Raw genomic sequence first — 9969 nt, forward strand, 5'->3', positions numbered from 1 at the left:
ATGAAGCAGCAAGGGATCATGAGGTGGAAGCCAAACGTGTGGGTCTTCTGCTTTTAGTGTTAAGAGAGCAGGTCAGCAGCAAGCACGGAGTGGGAACTGGTGCAGCTGGGACATCTGCTACCACGTGCCAAGGATCTTGCTCTTTGCAAAATTGTCCCCTTCCAGAAGGTGGTTGGTATCTTACAGCCACCCCTTTCATTTTTCACTAAAAATGAGGCAGTCAGATCCCCTCCTGGTTTTGTGCACCGGCAGTTGCAAACACTGAGTCCTACTTGAGCAAACACAGAAAAGCAGTGACTCAGAGGTAAAAGACTGATTTATTTCCTGACTTCAGTCCCTGAATTGGGCTGGGCACACAGAGATGAATACACTTACAAAGAGCATTAGTACCTGCTGACTTATTGAAATGAGTGAGATTCTTGTAACCTTGCTACATACAGTTCATCAATGTGTACCAAGGATCAATCATTAACTCCTTCAGATAAAAATATTCTTCCAGAACACTCTTGCATGTTTAAATCTTTCTCTGGACTCAGGCCAGTCCTAGTACTTAGTAATCCTTAGTATTACCAATTTAAACGTAGAGAGAGCAAGGGAACCTCTCATTAATAATTCTTTAAGCACTTCACCGAGGAGGAAGTATCAGCCTCTCTTGACAGGGAAGGAAAATGAAGTAATACAGGAGGTGATTTGTTCAAAGTTGTCCAGGATGTCAATTCATCAGTAAACTACAAAATGTTAGCTTAGGAGAATGAAAGTAAGACTGAAAATAGAAGACCTTTCTCTGTTTCTCTCATAGGTGATAACTGTAATTAACCCAAATATTAGCTGATTGCTCAACAGCCAATCTTTAGACAGATACAATTATCGCTTATTATGGAACTTTGTACTTGCCTGGTTAAACACGGAGCTCTGCTCCTGAAGGGAAAACAGCTAAGGAAGCAAGGGCAAATGCACACAGCCCACAAATCTCAACCAAATGGCAGCAGCTATGCTAATTCTGTTTTCTGTGATGTTATCAGTGAGCAGTAACTTATTACAACGTCACTCTGGAAAAATAAGGGTGACTTCAGGAGAGAGAATCGTGACAACTCCATGGCATCAGGAGAGCAGCCACAAAAGCTCTCTTTTTTGGGGGGGGGGGGGGGGGGGAGAATCCTCCTGAAGCACACTGATGTATTTAAAGCAGTGAGGTGACAGCCTGTGATAGAAGACATTCACACAGTCGGTGAATTCATGGCAATTGTAGAGCCTCTGTACGCTGCAGTGTGGTAGGGGCTTCTCAGAGCAGCTCATTGTCTCTCTTCACCGCGTTATGGCACAGACCTGGTTCAGGCTGGCTCTGAACAGCTCTACACCAGCAACGGGTCCGTTCTGCCTGCTTTAACAGGGTAACAACTGGCCGTCCCCTCTGCCATGCCCTTTCTCCTTTATTTATACACTGCCTTCAATCTCTCTTGTTCTCCCGGGAGAGACAGAGAGTCTTTTGGCAATGTCAGCAAGAGAAAAGACATTTTTCTAAGTTAAAAAGTCAATCCAAGAGAGATATTCTCTTGGAAAACATCACCCTGAATGATTAAAAATTTAGTTGTAATACTGGAAAAGGGATCCAAGAAGAGAAAAAATAAGCTTAAACATAGGCAGCGCTGCCAATACTGCTTGAAATATATGAAGGTCAGAAAATGACATTGAACAAAAGTCTTGTAGCGTACCTCCACCCCAGGCAAAGTTCCATATCCCCCCCACCCACCAGTTATACAGTAACTGAGGTAAGCCACAGCTAACCCATACAAGTGTCGGCAGCAGCTGGACCATCTGGCTCCAGAGCTTTCTGTGGGATTGGTGAGAAATGCAGTCGTGGAGACTTGATTTAATGATCCCTATTTGCATGCAGGAGGAACAGCAGGAACCCTATGGAAGCGCACAGAGGTATAGAAGGAAGGCAAGGACAGCTGGCAAGGTTTAGCCTCAAGAAAAAGCTGAAAGAGTGCTTCTGGCATGTGAAAGGCTTGCAGACACTCATCTCATGCTGCTGGAGCCCCAAAGCATTCAGGGAAACAGGACTTTATAGGCAATCTTTGTTTAGTTTGTGGGAAAACAAATGCTTTGCTTTGTATGTAAACCATTGTTCCTCCAGAAAACCTCTTTGTATTAACCTTTTCATCTCCTAACTGAAGCAACCTCCAGAGGACTTGATTTTGACTAACTCCTTTGTCAGAGATGATTTCTGCTGTTGCCTCTGGTCAAGTTTCTTTATTCCTCCTCGAGGAATTATTTTCATCTCAGTTACAAAATAAATCTGCTCTGGGTTTCTGGTCATGGCTTGTCGCCTTGGTTTCTCTGAATACTTGTGCTGTACCCTGCAGTAAATCTGTGTAGGAACATACTTTTGGAGCATCAGTCTACAGGATCCTGAGAAATAAGGGCAAATAACAAAAATGCACATACAGTTTTTCAAAATATTAGCTTATGTAGAGTAGCCTATTTCGGGCTGACCTGGGCTGAGGTCTGAGAAAAAATACCATTCACTGTTAGATACGGATGCCCAAATAATAGCTAAAATTAAAATGCAGTTTGTAACATAGGAAATTCAAAGTTAAATAGGTGGCTAACCCAGCCAAGTCCTGCCTAAGTAGGGGCACAGATCATCCCAGGTTTTGAATCTCCTGTGAACTGCGCATTGTATAACCCACAAACCAGTTCTGCCAGCAGGGAGGTATAATGAAGAACAAGAACCGATATAGCAAAAGATAAAACAGGACACTAATTAGGGAGGAATCTCACTCATCTCAGGCCCTCACGCACATTCCAGATGAGAAGCCTCGTGTGACAGCATCAGCAGCAGCTACAAAGCACAAAGCAGCTGCAGTGTGTGCGCGACAGAGATACAGGGCCCAAGCAGGCAAGCGGGAGGCAAAGATAACGTTTAATCTCATCTAGATCGGCAGGCAAACACAGAATTAAGCATTCAAAGACATAACACGGCTTAGAGCCTGAGGCTGGAGGCTCTGCCTTCCAGGCCTGAGGAGGGGCTTGCAGAGATGAGAGGAACTCAAGCCTGATGCGTGTTCCCCGTGCAGCACCCAGCGTGTGTGTCAGAACAGGGTGGGGGCCCCGAATGTACCAAAATAATGCACCCATTACTTACCCTCCATCGGAAAGCCTGGAACCTACCGTGTCAGAGGAGCGGCTTTATTTCCACACCAGAAGGAGCTACAGGGTCAGCTGTGTGAATTGTGAGTCAAACATCAGAATTAACCCATGGCAAGCACTTCAGGGGGGTTAGACAAATCTGAGGTATTAACTGGTGGAATGAAAGAGGATGGGTAGGTAGCCCTCAGAATGACATCCATGGTGGTTTCATTTCACCCCGGCTGTGCTTGGAACACAGACCTCTGCTCCATCTTGGCTGACTGTATAAGAGGGAACATTGTTGTGTTTAATCTGTTTCCCCTGTTAAAATTTTGGGCCCTATCAAAGGCAGTTATGGGGACTACCCAGCAGCAGCTATTGTCCACTTCCAGCCACTGCAGTAATCCTGGTTTTATACCCTCTACACCTCAGGCTTCTTTACCACCCGGATGGATGATGATGTAGCTGTGCAAGAACAGCACTAAGATCAGCAAAGACAGAAGCATTCTTGCCACCTACTGCCTTGATGCTAATTTTGTTTTTACTCTTTTTTTGCTGCAGAGAAACGTTTTGTCTATAGCCAGAAAATCCTGGGAACCTACTGAAATCATGTTGAGCTAAAGTTACCACACAGCTTTACGGAAGGACTGCTGCTCAGAGGGAGTAATTGCTATTTAATCAGTTTTGTTAGTTGTCTTGCAGAGTGGTAGTCATTTAACAAAGACTGATTACTTTCAGAAGTCAGAATATTATTCATTATCACTACCACAGGTTACTGAAATGTTTCACACTATCCAATTAAGGTCAGGCATTTGGATACCATTAGCAAAACTGCTTTAGCTTTGATTTGGATTAACTACAGGTGAAAACAAACTTTCATAAAGTCAGGTTAGTAAAAAAGGAGACAGAAAGCAAGTTATGCTTGACAAAATGGTCTACTCTCTTCCTGTTTCTTCTTCTGTGGTGACAGCCAACAGCCACTGTCAAAGAAAGCTGAAAAACTTAGCTGGCCTCAGCTCCCCGATTGAGACATGTTAGTGGGGTCTGCTTCCTGGGGCGGGAGTGACAGCTCTTCTAGGTGTACCCCACATCCACAATCAGTAGACTCCCTGGCTTTTTGCCAGCTCAAGTTAAATTCACTGTTGAAAATTGTTTAAATTAGGAAAATCTGCTCTTGATAAGGCCTCTGAGTTCCTCATGGTCTGACAGTAAAATATGGGCAAGCAGGATCCTGGGGTGCTTTTCCAAGGGGCTGTTGGGGAGCTGGCAGCGGGTTGTGCCAATCTGCCAATGGTGGCAGCCACCATCTCATCTGGTCCTGCAGCTTCTCCCTTTCCTCAGAGGGGACCATGCCTGGTGAGGTGATGGGAAAATTGGTAATGACTGCTGGGGAAGAGATGACAGCTTGAGTGGAAGGAGCTGGTGGCTGCTACGACCTATTCCTCTGGCATGCTCTGTGTGGGGGTTCAGAAGCTCCAGGAGGGGCTGCTGCTCGGAGCAAGGGCTCTGTCCACATGAGAATGTGAAATGGGACCGTGAAACCAAGTGCTCTCTGCCACTGCTTTGTGTTTAGTCCCCATGCCTGTTCCCACCTCCGCTCACTTTCATTGCTGCTATGATGTATGGCATTGTACTTTGTTTAAAGCTGTGAACTGCTAAGGTGCTGTATAAGTTAAATATTAACAATTGTCTCTCTGCAAATGCCTACCTGAATGGCAAAGCAAAATGTTTCAGTTCTGGCCTTAACAAATCCACACCTGGAGAGCAATCGGCTGATAAAAGATATTGTGAAAAGGAAGGCATAATTATTACTTGCAGCTCTGGAAGAGAACATATTCTCAGTTCTCAGTATTGCAATACTCCCTTAACCAAGCTGTCAGGTACTTAGGACTGCTTCTCCTGAGGCATATGGTACGTGCACAGGAGTTTCAGCACGCTTCTCAGTATTTTACCGTGACTTAAACCAGAGAGACTTCAGAGCTGCTGCTGCATTTGAGGGCTCCTCTATGTTAGCACCCTTGTTTTCCTTCATTCTGTTCCACATTCCACAGTTTCCCTTGGCTCTTTCTGGGCTGAAATGCGATTATTTCTGAGTAAAAGCTGCGAAAAGCATATAAATGCTGCTCCTGTTCCGTTTAAACTCTCTTTTGTATTCTGAATCTCAAAAGTAGCATTCCATTCATATTTATCATTTTTTAAATGTATTTTTACCTCCAGAGATCTAACGTCATCTAATTTTGGAACTCAGCAATTCAAGCAAGCTTTGCAGTATACACGTGAGGCTTTACACACTGCAAATGGCATTAACTTTACCATACTGACATGTGGGATGCTTTTACATTCAGGCATAAATAGCACTAAGCATAACTGCAGAGATGAGGGGTCTGAATCTTCAGAAACTCTGGAATCTTAATTCAAGTTCTGTTGCAGACTGACATTCATGGTTTTGAACAGAGTCTGTAAAGGGATGGAGTCACTTTAAAGGAAATCCAAGTTCTCTACCAAAAAAAGAACATCTATATTTTACTGAACTAACATTGTTAGGGGAAGTTTTCCCATGTTTAGGCAATGTTTTCATCTTGGGCCTAGTGAGTCAAACTGCCTTTTTGGTTCACAGGCCTGGCAGGCACTCAGGAGGAGGGCATAGGTCTAAGGAAATTAAAACCAGAACGTGGGTTTTAAACCTCAGCTATTTATAATGAGGGTTTATTAATACCAAGCACTGCAGAAATAAGGAACAAGCTCAGAACTGACTCAAGCACTGAGCAGTGTAGGTTGTGGGCAGGGTATGTGTGGCATGGGCTAAGTAACTCTCCTTGGTGAGAGCACCTGTACTGCACCTAAAACCGCTTTGGTATTCCAGTGTGTGCAGGGGGGGATGTACATGAACAGGTGAAGGGTTACATGTAAAGAAACTCCGCTCGCTTTGTTGAGTGTCAGTTTTGTCCCATCCCACGGGGTCTGTTTGTCTGTGTAGTTAAGAGATAACAGAACCAATTTTGCGAAGGTGATGTGGGAATGGCTGAATATACATAGAGTGCTCTGAAGATAAAAAGAGCTACTTTGCATTGGCTTAGATAATGAAAACCTTTGAAAGCAGTGGTAGCTTCACAGAGGCATCTTCTTTTTAAGTAAGGTAGGACCTTGCTGGTATTTTGTTTTATGGTTTTGCATGGCTGGAGCTGAGTCGCAAGTCGGTCATGAAAGCACTCAGCAGTCACACCTTCAAACTGCACAAGACACTCCATGTTCATCTGCTCCTCTTAGGTGAATGTCCAACATCCAGATGGGGCCCACTAAAGTCTGTGGTGCTTTGCTCCAACCTGTGGATCTCTTTAAATGAAATTAGAAGGGAGCAAACTGAATGGCAGGCCCGTTCATTCAGGTCAAAGCAAGTTTCCCAACCAACTGTGAATAACATGGGCCAAACGCAACCTGATTCTAAAGTAATTTCCCTGCTCTAGGTCTATGGGCATGGAGGACAGATGCTACTTTATCTTAAAGTGCTAACAAGTTGTATTGCTATAGGAGGAGCTACTTTGGATGGATCATCATTCAGCCACCTGAGTTTACAGAGGTCATCTGTCTCTAACAGAGGTTTCTTATCACTACAACAAAGATATTTAGGCTTGTATAGGGGGATAGAGGACAGCCTGTGTGCTGTAAAAACAGCTCTTGTTCTCCTGTGATTATAGGTCTTTCCCATCTCTGTGAGGGGGAACAAAATATTGGGCCCACATCCTCTACATACCGAATTTATCTTCGAGGGAGCTGTGTACCCACGTAGCTTTTTGTATTATGTCCCTGAGTAAACTGCCTCCCTCGGTTTTAATACTTTAACAAGTATGACAGCACTGAGTAGCAAAAATCAATTTCCTTGAGAGAGGTCATCAACACTTAGAAAGATGACAGCCCTCCCCAGGTAGGGAATCCTATGAATTAAATGTAAATGGACACAACTGTTTTGTTATTTATTTCCGAAGTCTCATGATAAGTCACTTAAGGGAGATGAAAGGGCTTCTTTCCTCCCCCCACCCCTCATATGGAGCTTTCTCAGAAACAACATTTTTTCAATCATGTATTATTCTAACAATAAATTAAACATGGGTTGTTTTTTTCTCTAAACAAATAATTAAATACCTCCAATATCACGTAAAAGAATTTATAAATCATAATGAGTGAAACTTGTGTTTTCTAATATACAGTTCTAGTCAAGAAGGAATCATTCTTGCAAAGGTCAATATTTTTTACTGGGCTATGACGGTTTTGCTGAGTTGTCAGCTATAGTATTGAGCCTTATTTTTGTGCAAAGTTAGGACTTTCTTCTTTCATTCAGGCAATCACTCAAACCCTCCGCTGAGTGGAAAGCAGTTGTGCCTGTGCCTTTAGCACACACAAATAGATGACAGCTGGCTTTATTCCAAATATTTTTTCCCAGGATGCACATTATTATCTATTTTAGCTCCATTCCCCCCCCCCCGCCTCCCCACCCCATATTTTGTCCTATATATAAAATCTTCTCTTCTATGTTTGTCATTCACAGGCTGCTAGAAGATGTAGATGTCAGGCCCTTTGATATGGCCCTCTTCATTACTACCTCTGTTCTTACCATTGGTCTCATGAAATCTAGGTTTCAACTTTGTTCAGAATTACTCAGTACTTCTCTGTGAGTGTGACTTCAGTTACCAGTGGCCAGTCAGGGCCTTGAGGGAGTCCAACCATGGCTCCTGCTGCCTTTATGTGTAACTGGGAGATCTCTGCATTTCTCTTAAGCGTAGCTGCAGGATTTATCAAGGGAGGTAGCCAGAAACAGAGACTTGCAGTGGCAGTCACTGTGAACTTTAGCTTTGGGATCTTTTCCATTATAACCTGGCATATCTTTATAGGTAAACCAACAGTCTGGAACTAGGGGTAACGAAGCTTCTCAAGGGAGGTATTACATAGACATCTTCTTTGGAAAACTCCAAACTGAAAACATCCAGACTATTTCAGTGACTGTTGCCTCTCAGAGAGCTGCACAGGACCAGCTAAAGGGATAATACAGAAGAAGGGGAAGGGGCAATACGGATGAGAAGTTTCTTAAATAAACTTTGCTGTGAGAATGTTCACACAAGGGCAACCAATCCTCTGTGAAACTGCTATCAAAACACATACATGGAGGAAGAAAATTCTGCTTCCCTGGTTTTCTCTTTAATTCTCAGAAATACTTTTAATTTAAAATTAAAGGAGGGGGGGAACACCCAGTGTAAGAAACTTCTATCTAGAGCAGTCACACTTCTGCTAAAGCAATCACGCAACGCTGAAGGCACTTCTGCAATGCACACAGATAGGGTGGGAGACACCCCCTACTCCACTAGATGAGATAAAGGAAGGAAAGAGAGAAGTGAGAAGAGCTTAGACAAATAACAGCTCTTGAACTGCCTTTCTGTCACTGCACAGAAATCCTGTCACTATCCAAAGCACCTTGCCAGTTAGCCAAAACCAAAGCCGGACCTCCAATAGCTCCCACTGAGTCATACATCACAGCAGGTTTGGAGATGCACTCCTTACTCCAGGCTCTTCCCTCTCCATGGCCTATGTGCTGCCCCTCAGAGACCCTGCAAGCAGCGAGGTTCACCAGAGGAGGGGCAGTGGGAACCTGCCTGGCCAGGCCGAGCTCCTGGATCAGTGCAGGACTGGCTTCTGGGGGAGGACTTTGACTCCTTTGTTGTCAGATTGCAGCTCCTCTGCATGGGAAAAGGGTGTTTCTTACTTTAAAAAGCAGGTATGTTATACTGTACTGCACACAGCACCCTCATTCCCAATTTTACGCTGACTTCAGCTCTTCCTTTGCTTCCACATTCCCTGAGGGTGGAGGTTTGCATCTTACAAAGCATTAGTGTACTGAGAGTTTATGCAGACATTGCAGAATTTCAGAGATTACTCAAATCTGTTGGAAACACTCTATGGGGAACTGGTATTTTAGTATCTGCTTCAAGCTCAGAAAAGAGAGGAAGCATCTTTACTTTATTTCTGATTCCCTTTTCCTTTAATGTTGATTTCCCTTCCCAATTTCCTGTCCGATACCTTTTAAACTTACAATTATGGGTCTTTAAGAACTAGATAAAGGCAAAAGTAAAAGCCAAGTCACCACACTGCAAACTGATGTAAATAGAAGTAGACCAGACAGCATGGAATTAAATGAACAAAAATGGCCAGTTTATTCACTGGAACAGTTATGCATTACACTGTAATTTTAATTTGAACATAAAGATGTAAGAATCAGTATATTGGCTTCTTTTAATTATTTTCTTCAGCACTAGAGTGTTTTTCCCAACCATTTGACTGCATGATCATATTACACATGTACAAGCACAGACTTTATGAATCCCTCACAAGGTATTAATCTAGGATTGTCTACAAGGACAAGGAAGAGTTAACATGGGAATTACTTCAATTTTAAAACAAATGATGCATTTTTGGAATCAGGAATTATTTAACTTTTTTTTCTTTTAGCATGAAGTAGCAACAAGAAGAGTTTCCAATATTCAATCTTTAGCAAATGAACATAGATACTTTTATATTCTTCACCATCTAGAAACACTCCATCATTTAACCCCAAGAAGGCAGGACAACATAATGTCAATTCAACATAGGAGTAGCTGAGTTATTACAGCAGTAAACATACAGTATACAAATCAGTGTTTGTCACAAACTCCACCAATGTTGAAACTCTTTTGAAAGGAACACACCAATCTGTATGGCTGGTTAGATACAGAACATCATGCAAATGGAAACATTAAATAGATTACAAAAGTCACAAAACATCAGTTTTTCTTTTTTTTTTTAAATTGTTTA

Source organism: Gallinula chloropus (assembly GCF_964237585.1).
Source record: "Gallinula chloropus genome assembly, chromosome: 1".
NCBI classification, from domain to species: Eukaryota; Metazoa; Chordata; class Aves; order Gruiformes; family Rallidae; genus Gallinula; species Gallinula chloropus.